This window comes from Megascapheus bottae, chromosome 4 (assembly GCF_031878675.1).
Source record: "Megascapheus bottae isolate mThoBot1 chromosome 4, mThoBot2.hap1, whole genome shotgun sequence".
Taxonomy (NCBI): domain Eukaryota; kingdom Metazoa; phylum Chordata; class Mammalia; order Rodentia; family Geomyidae; genus Megascapheus; species Megascapheus bottae.
Window position 1 is genome coordinate 29,277,787 of NC_143512.1, and position 19,166 is coordinate 29,296,952.

At 36.6% G+C, this 19,166-nt stretch overlaps 1 protein-coding gene across 18 annotated transcripts in view; it reads left to right on the top strand.

The window, feature by feature from the left end:
* The window catches only part of LOC150064222 (uncharacterized), a 143,378-nt gene that overhangs the window by 69,604 nt on the left and 54,608 nt on the right, over nt 1-19,166 (top strand). The gene's annotated exons all lie outside the window — the stretch shown is intronic.

Here is a 19,166-nt window from a genome sequence, read left to right on the forward strand (position 1 = left end):
AACTATATTTTGTAGTCGTTATGGTCCCACAGTGAGGTGGATTTAAGAGAAATAGCTCCACTTTCCATTTAATTGAGTTTGCCAACACAAAATGTTCATCTACATGTGATAGCCAGGAGCATGCCTTTTCTCAGAACTTATAACCCAATCTATTGAAAGATTGACAGCTGGGTGAAGAGAATACAGCCTTACAGTTAGTTGCAGGCAGTTTTTCAGTCAGGGAGAGAGCTACTTGCCTTTCATACAAGTTATAAACAGAGCAACAGAACTCTGTTGCTATCCGCAGCAATTCCAGCTTCAGCATTGTCTAAACGCAGCAAAAATCTAGACCATCAGTTCATTGCAGCTATCCTCCATGGGAATGACAAGATAAAGACGCTGGAAATCACTGAAGAATTTGAATTTGGTAAGACTGTATCTTTAATGAAAGGAGTCTCTCCCAAATATATTTTTAAAAGAAACTTAAGGAAGTTAACAGAAATTACTCTCGTTTAGAGAATTCCAGAAACACTGCCTTTCTTCTCCCCATGCAGTATTCTCTGGATGTAGTCATTTTTTTTACTGATAGTTACAATTAAATGCAAATGTAATAGGTATTCACAACAAACAGGAGAATAACTAGACACTTAGAAAATGACATGTGTAATTTCACATAGTAGGCTTTCTTTTTGTGATAATGATATGGTCCTCTGTTCTATATACAAGGGTCTTGAACCTTAAAAAGGGATTAAATTCAGGAGAAAAGTTTTTGTGCTATGAGATATTCAACAAGAACATTCAATTAGCAAGAACTGCAAGAGAAAAATGTTACAATAGTCATGCATATAAACTGAAATGGCTGGGAACAATTTTTTTTATATAGTAAAGCCAGGAAGACATTAAAAACACCTGTATTTCTTTCTTTTCAAGTAATGAACAAATAAATGTAGAGAATATGTGTATCTGTTTAACAGTAAATCAAATGCATTTACATGGTAGAAATATTAATGAGTTAGCCTAACTCTTTTGTGATAGTTAATGTAAGGAGATACAGTGTAGAGCTAGAAACAAGAACTGGGATACTTAAGTAAAAGTAATTTTGACATAGTTGGGTCCTTCTCTTAGAAACAAGCCATACCTATTTCTCATGCTGGTTTGTTTTTCTTCCCCTTGCTTTTTCTGTTGTTTTGGTGTAGTAAAACCCCAAACCTTGCACGTTCTGGGAAAGTTGTCAACTGACAAGCTATAGCCACACCAACTTCATGAATAGACTTCTAATCACGATGTATTTTTTACAGACCTCAGCATTTATAGGATATTCTTGGCTAACAGGAGCAACAAAACAGCCAGCCATTCTCCTTATAAACACACTTGCTTGAGCCAAGCAAGACATAAACAGAATAAGTTGCTAGCTATTAACATAAAGACAAAGATAATTGAAAATGCACACTTTTGAATTCATTTCCTATAACTATTTGTCTATGAATAAATAAAGTAAGAGGAGTTTTCTTTTGTTCATTTCACTTTGATTTTATTTACTTTTAGGGAGATCTGACAATATTTCAGAAAGAGTTGGATACTTGTTTTTGGAGAAGATAACTCATTTATTTTATTTCCTTACTAGTAATTCCATGACATTGCTATTGACTATTTTTTTTGATGTTCAGTTCATTGGCATCCTGTATGAAGGCGCATTATTTCTCACACATTGATACCCCTTCTCATGTTTTTGTCCTCATTTCATTCCCCCTACCCCCCAATCCTCTTGTTTCCCCCCCTTCCCTTTCCTATTTCAAATAAACTAATAAACGTATATATAATAAATAGCACCTGTTTTATATAACATTTTGGGTAATATAGACTGAATTTCGCTTATAGACTGCATAAAACATTCTTTTCCTAGATTTAAAGTGGCATAATGAATTCAGAAAATTTGGGTGAAGGTAGAATTTCCCAAATAACCGGTAACTAGTCATATTAATTATTAGGCATCTGACTTTAAAGAAAAAAAACAGATTTTTGTTAACAATTAAATGTGCACTAACAGTCATATTTGTTAGGGAAGCATAGTAGTGCACCTTCAGTCCTGTCTTGGATTCCTAACCTAACCATGTGTTAGATTTTATTTTCTGTTTTAAGGGAATTAATGCAGCAATAGTTGCATTTGGACCTATAGTTGTTTGTTTTTCTTAATGAGAAAAAACAAAATCAAACATTGGCAACATGGCTAGAATGAAATATATACCTGCCAATCCTGTGGAGTGTGGACAGCACAATAACATTGCAGCACGACCGGGTGATATTTAAAAGGATCAAGGAAAAGCAGCCAAACCCCACAAGTATTTAGTTATTCAGAAAGACTAGTGTTCACATAGCAAGTGTTAACTCTATCTCAGAATTACTGTGGTTTGCTAACCATTAATCCCTCTCTGACTAGAATTGGTGTATTCTGTATATGTCATAGGAAAGAAAAAAACATGTAGTATGGTTTGTGTTCCAAGGCTTCATGGATTAGAGGCTCAGTCCTCGGTGTGCCCAGGGCTGACAGAACCTTCAAGAGATGACCAAGTGGGAAATGGTTAGCTCTTTGGAGCTTTGCCCTCAGTAGAAAAACAAGAGAGTAACAATGTTCAACAAGAAATGTACCCCTCCGTACATCACCTTGACAATAAAATTAAACTAAAAAAGAAAAGCAATTAATGTAGTCCTCAGGGGACTCTAGTTAGATCCCTTCAGAGCAAGTTATAATGAAAGGGTAAAACTGGCTTCTTCTCCCTCCTTCTTTAGCTTCTGTGTCACCAAGGATCCTCTGACATGTGCTCTAGCCATGGTGCCATCTTCCTGGAGGCCTCACTAGAGGCTGAACAGATAAGGCTCTTTGTGGACTTTTATGGTCCAATTTATACTCTAAATGAACTTCATTTCATTTTGTACTACCCAACCTCAGATATTTTGTTATAGCAATGAGGAATGGACTATTATAATATGCAATATAGAGCTACTTTTGCTTAACAAAATATTTTTGACACACACACACACACACACACACACGGTGGACATGCATATATACCTGCTACCACTTAGCATGGTCTGTTTACCATTTATTCATTGATAATTATTTGCGTTGTTTCTGCCTTTTTGCTATTATGAATAGTGCCGGTGTGAACATTTGAGTACATGTTTCTCTGTGAACGTCATTTTACTTGGGTATAAATCTAGAAGCAGATTTTCTGAGTCATATGGTAAATTCTGTGCTTGCCTTTTTGAGAAACAAGGTTTTCAATAATGGCTGAACCATTGTGTACTAATATTAGTTATGTGCAAGGATTCTTCTATACTGTCCTGTCAGCATTTACTTTTTACAAGTAAAGATATTATTTTTATTTCCTTTTCAAAATTATTGTCTTTAAGTAGTTGTAGGAGTTTGTATTTAACAAAGCAGTTTATTAATACAATATATCTTGATCAGTGTCATCCCTTTCAACATTCACAGTCTAATGAGTGTAGCATGCTGCCACATTGTGCATTTCCTTAATACCAGTGGAGTTGAATATGTATTTCTTCATGAATTCACTTTGAAGAAATACTTATTCAAGTTCTTTTTTTTTTGGCCAGTCCTGGGTATGAGCTCAGGGCCTGAGCACTGTCCTTGGACTTTCTCACAGAGATCTACCACTTCCGGCTTTTTTCTATGTATGTGGTACCAAGGAATCGAACCTGGGTCTTCGTGCATGCTAGGCAAGCACTTTAACCACTAGGCCAAACTCCTGGCCCCCTTATTCAAGTTCTTATGTTAGGTCAGGTATCCAGTTTTGAGTTGGCTTTTGTATAAGGAATGGGTGGGAATCTAGCTCCTTTGCTTTTTTGATTTGACTATTCATTTGTTCCTGGTCCATTTGTTAAATAAATCTCTTTCCCTATTAAACAGTATAGGCATTTTTGTTGACACTCAAGTGGCCATAGATGTTTAAGTCTGTTTGTGGACTCTCTGTTCTCTTCTGTTGTGCATATGATTTTTTTCATATGTTTTTTTATTGTAATTAATAGAAGGGTTACATTATATTCACCAGATAGAAGGTGCATTAATTCACAAATATTGATACCCTTTCTCATGTCATGGTCCCCATTTCCCACTCCCCCTACCCCCCCGGCACAACTTGATTTCCCCCCACCCTCTCCTATTTCAAATAACCAATTAAGCATATATAAAATATATCAGATAACAAGGTGAAATGCTGTAACAATATGAGATAACCAAGGGACAGTAAAAGAGATGAGATAACATAGTACATTAAGGACAACAATCACTCATTAAATGGCTTTTGTTTCTTTATCCTGGAGGTCCTTACATTTAGTGTCATGCTTATGGCCTTATCTATCTAGATTTTGTTCTATTGCGAATCTCTGCTAGGAGAGCCCAAGGTTTCTACTGATTATGTCAGATGAGGGAAACCATTGAGCCTATGTTCCTTTGAGTCTGGCTTACTTCACTTAATATGATTTTTTTCTTATCTTTCCATTTCCTTATAAATGGGGCAATATCATTTTTTCTGACAGCAGCATAGTATTCCATTGTGTATAAATTCCACATCTTATTGTTGATCCACTCATCAACTGAGGGACATCTGGGTTGGTTCTATATCTTTGCTATGGTAAAGAGTGCTGTGCATATGACTTTTGTTTTCAGACCAATAAAAGGATTTTTTTGCCAGTCCCAGGCTTGAGCTCAGGGCCTGCATGCTGTCCTTGGACTTTCTCAAGGCTAGAGCTCTACCACTTGAGCCACAGCACCAATTCTGTTTTTTTCTGTGTATGAGTAATTGAACCTGGGTCTTCGTGCTTGCTAGGCAGGCACTCTACCACTAAGCCAAACTCTCGGCCCCATAAAGTGAATTTTTAAGTATTTAAATTTCCTTTTAGAGAATTTTGTAGTCAGAAAATCTTTCTTTTTTAAAAAAAATCTTGAAGTAGTTATACAGAGAAGGGTTCAATTCAACATATCAATTAATGAGTACATTATGTACATGTATCTTGATTAATACCACCCCTTTATTATTCTCCTGGACATCCATCCTGACTCTTAGGCCAGTACAATGATATTTGGTAATTTAACTTTACAGCAAGTTTTAGAAAATGACTAGTGTAGTTCTTTGAACTATATTTTACTTTTAAAACATAGTGTTGGCTATTTGGAGTCCTTTGCAATGCCATATGAATTTGAGAAACTGTGTATTATTTAAGGGAACAGCCATTTTTAAAATTAAGTCTTCTAGTTCATGAACATGGTATGCATTTTCACTTATTTGGGCCTTCTTTAATTTCCTTCCATAATGTTTTATAGTTTACAGTATGTGTATGTCATCTATCATCTTGGCTAAATTCATTTTTAGGTATTTTATTCTTTGGATACTATTATGAAATAAAATTTCTTTCTTAATTTTAATTTTAGTTTTATTGCTACTCATTTTTCTGCATTGGTTTTATAGCTTGCCACATTGCTTAATTTCTTTATTAGCTGTTGAAGGGTTTTCTTTTTATCTCCTTGAATTTTATGTGATTTTTTATATTTAAAATTATATTATCTGTGAATAGAGATGTTAAATTTCCATGCTTCTAATAACCATCATCAATTTGGAAGTTTAACAAATTTTTGTTTCTTGAGTAATTACATAAGTCTGAACTTCCTACAAAAGCAAGTAGCAAACAAGAGGTTTATCTTGTGTGATTGTTGTACTATGTTATTTTTCTTTTCTTTTTTTGCCCTTATGGTTAATCTCATATTGTTACTGTATCTGACTTTGTTACCTGGTATATTGTCTATACTGTTATTTGTTTATTTGAAATAGGTATTGGAAGTGGGGAAACAAGATGATCGAGAGGGGTGTGAAATGAGGACAGAAACATGAGAAGGGGTATAAAAGTATGAGAAGTAATGTACTCACTACTTGACAAATGTAACTGTAACCCCTCTATACGTTATCCCAACAGTGAAAAAAAAAAGCAGGTAGTAGTGGTCAAAGTGGGGGTACTTATTTTCTTCCCAATCACAGAGAAAAGTATTTTTTTTTGCCAGTCCTGGGCTTGAGCTCAGGGCCTGAGCACTCTCCTTGGACTTTCTCAAGGCTAGAGCTCTACCACTTGAGCCTCAGCACCACTTCTGGCTTTTTTCTATATATGTGGTACTGAAGAATTGAACCCCGGTCTTCGTGCATGCTAGGCAAGCACTCTACCACTAGGCCAAAACTCCCAGTTCTGAATGCATTTCTTTTACTATTGATGATAGTTGTAAATTTTTTATAAATGTCCTCTTAGACCAGTAGGAGCTCAGATGTATTGGAATGGACAGGGTTTCATTACAAGCGCTGAGAAATGACAACAATAAGTGGTATGATAAAGAAGTTCCCTTCTCTGCCAGAGCTGAGAGCTGAGGGTTGTGACTCAAAGCCAGCCTGAGCAGGAAAGGACATGAGACTCTCATCTCCAGTTACCCACCAGAAAACCAGAAATGGAACTGTGGCTCAAAGTGGTAGAGCACTAGCCTTAAGTGAGAAAGGTCAGGGATAGTGCCCAGGCTCTGAGTTCAAGACCTATGACTGACCTCTTCCCAAAGAAATTCCTTTCTCTTCAACATTTTAAAATTTTTTCTTATTTTTTATTTTTTTTTGCCAGTCCTGGGCTTCAGGGCCTGAGCACTGTCCTTGAACATTCTCAAGGCTAGAGCTCTACCACTTGAGCCTCAACACCACTTCTGGCTTTTTTCTATGTATGTGGTACCGAGGAATCTAACCCGGGCCTTCGTGCATGCTAGGAAAGCACTCTATCACTAGGCCAAACTCCCAGCCCATCTCTTCAACTTTTTAAAGTTATTTAAAAAAGCACATTATGAAAGGATGCAGAATTTTGTCAAATGTTTCTTATATATTGAGATTATTGGGTAGATTCTATTAAATGATGTAGTATGTTACTAATATATATTGAATCATCCTTGTACTCTTGAATTATATTCTGTTTAGTCATGCTGCACAAGTTCTTGCATTTGTTTTGTTAGTATTTTGTTGAGTAATCTTACATATAAGACAATGTGGACACTGACTTATAGGTTTTCTTCCAGAGTTTTGGTCTGGGTTTAGTATAAGATTCCACAAAATGCTCTAGTTATTTTTGAAAAAAATTTTGGCCAGTTCAGAATGGGCATGTATCCTCTTGTTTCCCCCCACCCCTGTAGCTAGAATGATAAGCAAATGTCATCACACCTAGTCTTTTCTATTGAGATGAGGTCTTGAGAACATTTGACGGGCTATTTTTGAACAACAACTCTCTTTATTTTCACCTCCTGAGTAGCTAAGATTGTAGGTTTGAGCCATCAGCATCTGTGGATCTTATGAATTTTTATGTTGCATCTCTTCAAGTTTTTGGCTTCAGAATGTCTGTTATTCTTTTATTTAATACTTTCTATTGTTTTAATATTTCTACTTGTTCATACTTTGTTCAACTAAGTTTTTTCTTCATTCATCCTTCCTCCAGTTCTTTGAGCATAATTAAGATGCTTAAAATCTTTTCCACTTTGTTTGTAATTGTTTCTTTTCCTGAAGAATGGATATTTTGAGTATTAGGGTGTTGTCATTCTGGAAACTGATTCTACCCTCTATCCTAGGAGAGCTGCTGTTGCTTGATGAAGGCTGCAGACATTCATTTGCCTAGTGATTTTTCCAAATTGTTTTGAGAATAGTATATTCCTCATCTTGCATAGCTGGTGAAATCTATGCTCCGTTATTTCCATGGTCAGCCAATGAACAAAGAGAGAGTTCCTTAAATGTCTGAACAATAAGAGAAGAAGGGAGGTTCTTTCCTTTTCCTTTAACTGATGACAAAGAATAGGCTCCACCCCTTTATATTAAATCAATGGCTAGCCCCTCCCTGCTTCCAGCCTTTCAGTAAACTACCAGGCAAATCAAGCACAGAATTCCAGTTTTTGGAAGAAAAGACCTTGTAGTCCAGGCTGGTATGAGTAAACCATGCCTGGAATACAGGCTATTGTGTCACTAGTATCATCTACAGGGCTTAAAGATAGTAGATCAGTGTTATGTATAACACTGAAATTCACCCAAAATTTCCAATATCTTTCTTCACTGAGCACTCCCATGGAACCTGTATATTTTGAACTAGATGCGCTAGCATTCTGATGTGTTTGATTGCAGCAGTCCTTGACAACTTAGTAGTTGTTTGACTGGAGAGACTGATCCTGGAGCTTCTTATTTCACCAACTTCCTTGATATATCTCTCTCATGCTCATTCTTGAAAGTGTTCCAGTAAGTTATTAAGTGGTCATTGGGATTATGGCAAGTAAAAGGCATGAAAACACATCCCACATCCTAATAAGAAAATGGAAATCACGAGGATCATTAGTAGATTATTTATTAAGTGATCTAAGAGTATAAGAGCTTTGAATCATGAGCAGCCAATGAGATGAAAATGTACGTGGCTTCCCCGTCACATATCAAGAGATTTTGTAGACCATATATGACTGATAGGAGTGGACAGTAAAAATGTTCCCCACTCCTTTCTCACCACTGCTATGAATGCTACAAAGATTGCCTAGCTTTATTTTAGCATACTTCTTGGCACAAGGAAAGTTTTCTCATAGTGTAGCATTGCAGTAGTGAGTGAATATCTTTGTCAGGAGGATGATCAGTGCATGTTGAGCTCCTTCCTGGTTCTGGAGACTTGGTATAGTCCTTGTACCACGTGAGTGTAGAGGTGGAGTGTGCAAAACACTCGCATCTCTTGTTGCTGACATGGTTGCCATATTGTCTGTCTCTCTACTTGCTTCCTGATCCCAAATCTGTGTGTGGGTCAGGAACAATTGCTTCATGGCTGTGTGCAGTCTGCAGGCCTTATGTTGTGTAGGTCTGCTGCAGACAATGCTCTTTAATTGGGCAGAAAAGTTGCTGCATTGGCTTCTTTCCCATTTTAAAAGCTGAGTACATGCTGTTACTGCAGCATTTCTAGTCTATGCCAGCTCGAGGAGCAAGATCCTAGGATTGGAAATCAAACTAGGAACCCCACATGCTGGTAAAAAATACTGTATTTGAATTGTTGAGTCTGAACATATTTGTAATTGTGAGGAATTGCACTATTGAAAATGGATTAATATGTATTTACTGTGGAAATTTACTAGATGTCATCTGCTTATGGAATTCCATTTAAGATGATTTTCATTAAAATTTCTAGTAAACACTCAGGAAAGAATTATAGAGCACAGCTGGGACAAAACTATGCTCTATAAGAGATCTTGGGTTAGAAGGCTACCTTTGCATTTCCACAGAATGCTACAAGTGAGATCAAATTTCATTTTTTAGAAATGCAAGTGGATAAAAACAGAATAGTATATTGTTTGTTTATCTCTTCTTGATTTACATTAAACATGAATAAACTAATTTTGGTGAAAGCAAATGAAATGATTTCCTATTTATATATGTAGCTACATTTTATGATTCAGTTTTAAGCTTCGGAAAAGTTGTGATAGAATGCCTTTTGAGGTATTAGCAATATCAGATGAAAAGACACATGTAGTATTTCACAAAATAACTTTCCTTAAAACTCTTTTTACTATAATTAAAGTATCTAAATTACAATGCTGTGCTAAGAAACAAATAGTTTTAATCTTTTCTGTAGTTCTCCACGTGATGTTAATGTTGTGCTCATTAGTATTGATGCCTCAGTTTAATATTACATTCTTAGCACTGAAACTGCTAACACCATAGCTTTGGTAATGCACATTTGAATATTTAATTATGTTGCTATAAACAGCTCTAATGCTACGTTTTCATTGAATATGATGGGCCTTATGTTGGTGCTGGCATTTGAGCAATCACTTTTGATTTTCCTGTTGTATATACAATGCAAAGTATTCCCACCTGAAATCCCCTCTTCCTCCCCCCCACCCCGGCAACTTTCACTTGAGAAACAGAACATGATCTGAAAGAGATTTTCTTTTGGTTGGATGTTGTCAAATCAAGCTTTGCTTTGAATCAATCCAAATGCTGAAAACTTAGTTCAGCAGAATGCAATTACCGCAAAGACCTATAGCCCAAAGACGAACTAATTGAGAACACTTGTCTTTGTTTTGAGCTAGCAACAATTCTTAATAAGAAATATCATATTTTATATTCAAAAAGGTAGACTTGTATGTAATGAACTAAGAGGTAGAAGTCCTGAAAAATCAAAGCCTGTGCAGGTTATCTTCTTCCTCAAGGGGATATGCACTACTGCTGTGCTTGTGTGAAGTAATAATGAGATACCATAAGCAAACAGTGGATGATTCATGTCAGATGGTTCTCCAATAGCATTAGGGGGGAAAAGCAGTTGATGTATGGGATATTGAAGGCAGATTAAGTTGTTAATGTATATTAGTATATTCTTAATTTCCTTTTAATTGAAAAAGACATATTGACTTTAATTAGAACCATTTCACAGGAACTGTCAATTAGCACATGTCAAACTAGTTAATTCAGAACAGAATTCTTTTAATTAGGGTCTGCTTTCCTTTAACTATGGGGCCAATGAAATCAGTTTTTCCTTATCTAGATTTTAAATGTCTCTAAGACATATAATACAAATGTAGACTCTTATCTATTATTAGAAGCCCATATGGATCACATTAAAATGATGATGCTGGCATTGTTCATGCAGCACAAATCAGAGTCCCTTTATGACTCTTAGAAAAAAAATAGCTTTGAACAAAGACTACTTTAAATACCAGATTTATTCTACTTTAAAGAGACTACAAAATTTATGATATGCATGTTCACATTTAAAGTATTATTTAATACATCTGCTCAAATAAATGGGCCTATTCAAACGTTTTGTGTGTTCTATCAGCCGAAGACACATAAAACATTGTCAGGCCATGCAGCAACATTTTTTTCTTTTAAATGAACTGTAATCAAAAAGGGAAAACAGACTGAATGACTTTTTTTGCCACAACATAAAAATAGCATTGTTAACTTTCATTGCAGCCAAAGATTTAATACCAATAGTTGATACTGTGACTAAACCACTAGTGGTGAGCTAATGTGATGTTAGTAATCAGACAGTGTAAAATCTGATACTTGGTGATTGCTTAATGTAATGATGTGGAATTATATAGCATTTGAGTTACAGTTAGCATGAGATACATGAAGTGAACTTGGTGTGATGGGGCTGGGTATATGCTTACCTCTCAAATAAGTGTGCTTGAAATTGGAAGAAGAGAATGAAGTGCTATTGAAAGGGAGAATTAATGTGAAATGTAGCTTTCTTTATCATGTGAGCTTGGGCAACTATTTTACTACATTACAGCAAGTGAGGATTACAGAGATTAATGAAAGGAATATTTAATAAGCTAAACTCTGGATTTCAGAGAGAATTAGCTAGCAAGATACTTGTTCATCCTGCTATCAGCCTTCTTAACTTAATGAAGCAGTGGTGTTCCTTTCTGAAGTGTGCTTTATTGTCATTCTATCAAGGGCTACTATTAAGATGAAAATGAGAGTTGTAGGAATCTTCTGGTTTGGGTCAATAGAAGCAAAACAATAAAAGGAAGAAATAAGCAGGTGACAGATGTAACCTGAAAATTCTTTCATTTCCTTCAAGTTCACCCTTCCTCTTCTAGATCATTTCTGGAGCATATTAGATCCAGAAAAGTTTATTAGCTTTCTGTTGTATATTAAAAGACACGGGCTACCTTTAGCTCAGCTCACTTTTGTCTAGATCTGTAGCTTTTGACTTTTGTGGTGTAATGTCCTTTGAGTCTTAGATGAGAGTTCTTTTGGATGTAGATATACAATTTAATTATAATTTACCAAATGTGTATATATATGTACATAGATATAGGTAAAATAAGTGTTACTGTGAATGCTTGAGATTTGTGACGTGAAAAATGTGAATATTCATTCTCCCAAATTTACCTCATGCACTAAAATTTCCAAGAAAGGAATCATTGCTATGAACTAAATATACCCTTGTCCCCCAGATCCCAGTAAGTTGACACCTAATACCTAATATAGTTTTTGGAAAAGATTAGGCCTTTAAGCCAAGATCTTCATAAACATGTGGTATTGCAGGACCTCATCCTTGGTGTAACTCCACAATTGGAGCCCTTAGTGCTTTGACCATTTTGAGATATAGTCTTGCTTTTTCCTGTGCTAATTGGACCTCAGTTCTTCTATGTAGGCTTCCTGCTGTAGCTGGGTGATACACACTTGCATGCTTAGATTTTTCTGTTGAGATGAGGTGTGTACATTTCTGCATAGGCTGATGCTCAGACATAATCTTTTCAATTTCGTCTCCCTAAGAAGCTCAGAATTCCAGGTGTGAATCACCATACTCAGCTAGAATTCTTTTTAAAACTAGTTGTCACTCTCTGAACCAATCTTGTAAACTTTTAAATGAGATTAGATGGACAATTTTATGGAACTGTTGCCCAAAAATTGTAATTACTGAGACATTGGAGGAGATACTTTTTTATTATAAATTTAACTCAAGGATTTTATGAATTCTGCCAATTTTATTTATAAATCATTTTTATTTAATAGTCTTGGGGAGAACTTATTTATATATTTTAGCAATTCATTTATATTCTATAACTTATAATTACACGCAAAGAATATATAGAGGATACTGATATAATTTTATAAGCTAATCTTATTAAAACTCAAAGTGAACTGTGCAAATGATCTTAGGGAGGTGCTAATTAATTTCTTAAAAATCTGTGAGTTATCTACACAGTGCAGAGGTTTAAATTTGAATATAGCTAAGCAAGATCTAATTTCCAGACATCTCAACATATCCACACTCTGATATTCCATCAAGTAGCCTTAATTCTTTATACTTTATTAGTTTTGTATGGTATTCATGTTTGGTAGAATGTAAAATACATAAACATCTTTAACATATGTGTCCCCCCCCGCCTTCTCTATATGTGTTCAAGAGTCTAACTTAAAATTTCAAAATCTGGGCTTGGGAGCTTGGCCTAGCAATAGAGTTCTCGCTTAGCATGCATAAGCCTTGGGTTTGATTCCTTGGTTATCACATACCCAGAAAAAGCCAGAAGTGGTTCTGTGGCCCAAGCAGCAGAGCACTATCCTTGAGAAAGCCCAAGGACAGTGCTCAGGCCCTGAGTTCAAGACCTAGAACTGGCAAAAAAAAAAAAGCTCAAAAAACCTTCAAATAGCTCTAGGAAGAGAAAGGAGACACTAGCCTGTGAATTCAATTGTTAGTAATAATGAAATAATGTTTAGGACTTGGAGAAGGAAAACATGTGATTCTGGTGATTCTGTAACTGAATATTCAACAGGTCATGTGAATGGCAGGCTCCAAAGTAACCTCTGTGTACTTCACAGAGTATTTTTTTCCTTTGTTGGCACTTTGTATCAAATAGGAAAGGATGAATTACTAAAACTTTTAGATAAAATACTTGTAGCCATGCGTGGTGGCTTACACCTATTATCTTAGCCACTCAGGTGGCTAAGATCTAATGATCACAGTTCAAAGCCAGCCTGGGCACAAAAGGACCCGAGACTTTTATCTCCAATTAACCACTAGAACATGGGAAGCTGAGGCTCAAGGGGTAGTGTGGTAGCCTTGAGCTAAAGAGCTCAAGGACAGCACCTAGGCCCAGAGTTCAAGCTCCACGACCCATCAAAAACTAAACCAAACAAACAAAAACCAAAAACCAAACCAAAACAACATCAACAACAAAAACCTTGAGAATTTACCCCTATCTGTTAAAGACTGACAGTGTGCTGAAAGAAAAATCCAATTGAAATTTTTATTACATAAAAGGAAACTTGCTTACTTGGTATATAGCAGATTTTTAGAACGTTTGTGTAATAATAGCAGACATTATACATTTTGATTAGTAAGTCAAAATGGATTGCTTTTGGTTCTTATTTGTGCTTATTGTCTGTGGTGCTTTAATGTTTCATCTAACACATTGACTCTTAGCTAGGTTCAGGTAGTTCAGGCATAAAATTCTAGCTAATCAGGGGGCTGAGATTTGGAGCTTGTGGTTGGGAGATAGCAAATCCAGAGATATCCTTGAGAGTCTTATCTCTGTTTAACCAACAAAAAGCCAGAACTGGGAAGAAGTTTCAAGTGATACAGTGCCTGTCACAGAGCCAGGGTCCTGAGTTCAAGCCCCAGTACCAATTAAAAAAATGTTGACTCTTGGTCCATTTGTTAGCAACACAAATCATAAATTGACTTTTGGATATTTACAAGGAAAATGGGCCTTAATTTGATTGAATTATCTTAATAGTTCATGTGCTATATTTTAATATATTGGTAAAAACAGATAAAAAGCTATTCGATTATATCTTTGAATAAAAACCAGAAGATAAGCACTATTTACCATAACAAAAATATGGAACCAACCCAGATGGCCCTCAGTGGATGAGTGGATCAACAAGATGTGGTATTTATACATAATAGAATTCTATGCTGCAGTCAGAAAGAATGACATTGCCCCATTTGTAAGGAAATGGAAGGACTTAGAAAAAAATCATACTAAGTGAAGTAAGCCAGACTCAAAGGAACATAGGTTCAATGGTTTCCCTCATTTGTCATAATCAGTAGAAACCCTGGGCTCTCCTAGCAGAGATTTACAATAGAACAAACCCTAGATAGTTAAGGCCATATAGAATGATGCTAAATGAAAGGACCTCCAGGATATAGAAACAAAAGCCATATAATGGGTGATTGTTGTCCTTAATGTACTATGTTAACTCTCATCTCTTTTGCTGTCCCTTGGTTATCTCATATTGTTACAGTATTTCTCCTGGTTATCAGATATATTGTATATTTGTGTGTTTGGTTATTTGAAGTTGGATAGGGAAGGGAGAAAAACAAGATGAGGGGCGGGGGTGCGGGGAGGGAAATGGGGACCAAGACATGAGAAAGGGTATCAATGTATGTGAAGGAATGCATCTTTTATCTGGTGAATATAATGTAACTATTCTATTAATTACAATAAAAATATATGAAAAAATACCACAAGATATTTTACTCTTATTGGGTCAATATCATTTAAATAGGTTAGTTTAGATTGTTAAGAACTATGATTTTTAAATACTTTGATTCAGAACAAGGAATTATAAAAATCATTATAATCTTTCAATTTAAGGGAGGCAATGTTCAAATTAAATTTTTTAAAATGTATTTCATTGTTGGGGTAATGTATAGAGGGATTACAGTTACATTCATCAGATAATGGGTACATTACTTGAAAATTGATACCCCTTCTCATGTTTTTTCTCCTCCTTTCCTTTCCCCCACCCCTCCCAATCAACTTGTTTTTTCCCTTCTCTTCCCTTTTTCAAATAAACAAATTAATGTATATGCGATATACCAGGTACCAAAGTCATATACGGTAACAACATGAGATAAACCATAAGGGGAAAAAAGAGAAAAGAAATAACTTCACATAGTAAGAACGACATCACACTATTTCTGAGGAAATAGAAAGATTTGGAAAAAATATATTAAGTGAAGTAAGCCAGACCCAAAGGAACATAGGCTCAATGGCTTCCCTCATCTGTAATAATTAGTACATGTCCAAACTTTCCTAGCAGAGGATTACAATATCTCAAACCCTAGATATATAAGGCAGTATAGGATGAGGCCAAATTAATGGACCTCCAGGACATGGAAACAAGAGCTTAATTATTAGTGACTGTTACTCTTTAGGTTACTTTTTATGTATTATGTTTTTCTCCATTCTCTTGTGTTGCCCTTTGGTTAATCTCATATTGTTACTGTATCCCACTTTGGGATGTTTACCTGTTCATTTAAAATAGGAGGGGAAAAATGAGGGGCAAGGAGGGAAATGGGGACAAAAACAAACAAAGGAATTTCAATAAGTGAGAAGTAATGCACCCTCTAGAGAATATAAATGTAACCCCTCTGTACATTAAAATAAAAAAATAAAAAAAGATAAACATAAAAAAGAAATAACTTCACATAGTACATTAAGAACAGCAATCACAAAGAAAAACCTGTTATTTTCCTGTTCTGGAGTTCATTTTGCTTAGTCTCATCCTATATGGCTATATGTACATAGCTTTTGAGCTATTGTGAGCAGCTATCTGAGCAGCTATCCCCTATAAGGAGAATCATTTGTGGAAAGTAGGGATATGACTCAGTGGTAGAAAATTTGCCCAGCATGTGCAAAGTCCTGGATTTAGACCTTTCCATTAAAACTTTTCAAATATTGGATTACAAATTAAAATAGAAACATTCTTAATTATTACTGTTTTCTTCTAGGTTTTTAATCAGTTCAATGTTAATTTGCTGAGGGGACTAAAGATACTGCTCTGTGATGTTGGGGTCCGAATAACGGCCATGTATAATAACTTGCTGCTGAGGCTTATAGTAGGGATAAAACACGTGGACCTCTTTGTCCTGTCCATCTTGTATACTGATAGGCTCCCCCACCCAATATAAGGAGGAGGGATTTAGGGAATAAAGAGAGAGAGATTTTCCTGCCTTGATGAAGCTGCGTGGCGTTTCTGTTTGTGCTCCAGGGAAGGAAGGCTGAGTGCGGGAGGTTGGGAGGACAGTGGGCCCTCTTCTCTCGTGGCTTGGACTAGTCGGGGGTGTGTTTTTCCCCATCCCTCCTATTAGTGAAGAGGGACCGGGGACGAAGGACCCCGACATACTGGCGCCTAACTGGGGCACGAAATGGGGCAGTAAAGGGGCACGATGGCGAGTTGAGCCAAGCGAGAGATACATGAAGGGACTGAAGAGCCAGGGAAACATGAAGGAAAAATGCAGGCTGAAGTTGCTCACAGGGAAAAAGAAAAAGACAGAAAGACAAAGAAAACTCCTCAAAGACTGAAAAACCAGCGAATGTGCGTGTGAAAGAGATATTAATTATTATTCCCAGATCACCTCCGAAGCGCAGGTCACTTTGGGCATGGTAGGGAGGAACCTTGCCGAGGGCGAGGCAATGACTATTCCCAGATCACCTCCGAAGCATGAGTCACTTCGGGCATGGTAGGAAGGAACCTCGTGGGAGTCTCTGGCCAGAGCAGTATTAAGGCGAGGATACTTTAGAATAGAACCAAATGGGTTCAGACCGGAACGACCGCGAATGTGTGTGTGAAAGGTAAATCTAAATCTAACGACCATGAATGTGTGTATGAAAGGGAATGAATGTGTGTAAAGAGATTTTAGAATAGAACCAAATGGGTTCAGACCGGAACGACTGCAAATGTGTGTGTGAAAGGTAAATTTAAATCTAAGTCTATACAGGAGTAAACAGTTTAAGAACAGGTGAAAAGTAGCGCAGAGACGCTTGAAAAAATACTTGAGAGAATTAAGTGGTAGTGATTTAGAAAGCCTGTGCTTGGGTTCAGAATAGTTGAAAACAGGCTAAAACTTTTTAAAGTCCCTGGCAAAATATAGAGACAACACCCCTGAGTCAGCTTGAAGAAGTTACAGAAAATGGATCTTCACCCATAACCCCCTTAAAATGAAGGGACCAGAGTCATTTTTGTACAGTAGTTTAAAACAAAAAGGGAGGACTGGAAGACTCCTTTAATTCTTCCATTGCCCTGCTATTCCCTATGGCTTGTGTGAATGTTGGTCTCTTAATGTTGGAATGTTTCCTTGTTTTCTCTGACTGTTGTAGTAGAGTCCCTCAGTATATACCAGTGCCTGTACAGGCAGAGGAGAATGCTTTCCCGCTCATCAGTAAAAAAGACTTTGGTATTTTCCTGACTGTAGTGGTGACCATTGCCACATCTGCAGCTGCCGTTACTGCTGCGAGTATTGCCCTTGCCACTGCAGTTTCTACAGAGAATGCTTTGAATACTGTGTTGTAGATCTCAGAAGCCATTGATCAGCATGTGAGGACTGGAATTGTTATGCTTGATCAATGAATTGATTTATTGTAAGAACAATGGAATATTCTGGAGCAGGTGATGAGCACCTTTTGTATAGCTGCTTGTTCCAGATTTTGCTTGATGGAACTGCCATATAACATTTTCAGTTGAGTGATTAATCTGTCTAATGTTTAGTTTGACAACTTGATGATTTCTCTATGTACACAAATAATTATTAATCAGATATATGTTGAACTTTAAATGATTGGTTATCTTTACGAGAGACTATTTTAGGACTTGATCAAAGATGGGCAGGATTGATCAGTTTGGATTTGTTTTTATATGCTATAATTGTAATATGTCTAATATTGCTTGCCTAAAATAATACAAAGTCAATGCAGAAAGTGAATGCTAATGCGACAGGCGTTTGCTCCCATTGAAATAGGTGCATCCCCTCAAGTCTGTTTGCTTAAATAGACGGCTGGTAGTCAAAGACGGGAAGTCCCAGCTATTAGCCTATCAACCTAAGACAGGAGCCAAGTAAAAAGGACTTGGTAATCCCATGATGGGTAAGAAGACTAATGAGCTTGGAGACACCTAAGGCAGGCACAGCCGATCTAATATGGTGGTAGCCCCACATATCCTAAGTTTTGTCTTTTTTTAAGATAAAAACCGGGGACATGGGGGGGGGGTGAGTAACACCATGTCTAATAACTTTCTGCTGAGGCTTGTAGTAGGGATAAAACAAGTGGACCTCTTTGTCCTGTCCATCTTGTATACTGATAGGCTCCCTCACCCAATATAAGGAGGAGGGATTTAGGGAATAAAGAGAGATTCCTGCCTTGATGAAGCTGCGTGGCTTCTCTGTTCATGCTCCGGGGAAGGAAGGCTGAGCACGGGAGGTTGGGAGGACAGTGGGCCCTCTCCTTTCGTGACTTGGACTAGTCTGGGTGTGTTTTTCCCCATCCCTCCTCTTAGTCGAGAGGGACCGGGGACAAAGGACCCCGACACTGTGAGACTTAAGGGTGTTCTGTATATATGTAATTATTCCTCTCTATCCCTATCACACCTTTTCTAAATAAGGATCAATAACTATAAAAAATTTTGATTGTATTTTATTATCATTTAGGAATTAAAATTTTATATCCGGAGTGGTAGTATGTTTATAAAGCTTTTAGAGACTGACAGGGTGATATTTATCTTTATTTACTTATTTTTTTTTGTATACTCTCTATAGCCCAAAGTGGACCTTCAAATCTCGATCCCTTCATCTCAGTCTCACAAGTACTGGTATGCACTATCATACCTGGATCAAAAAATACT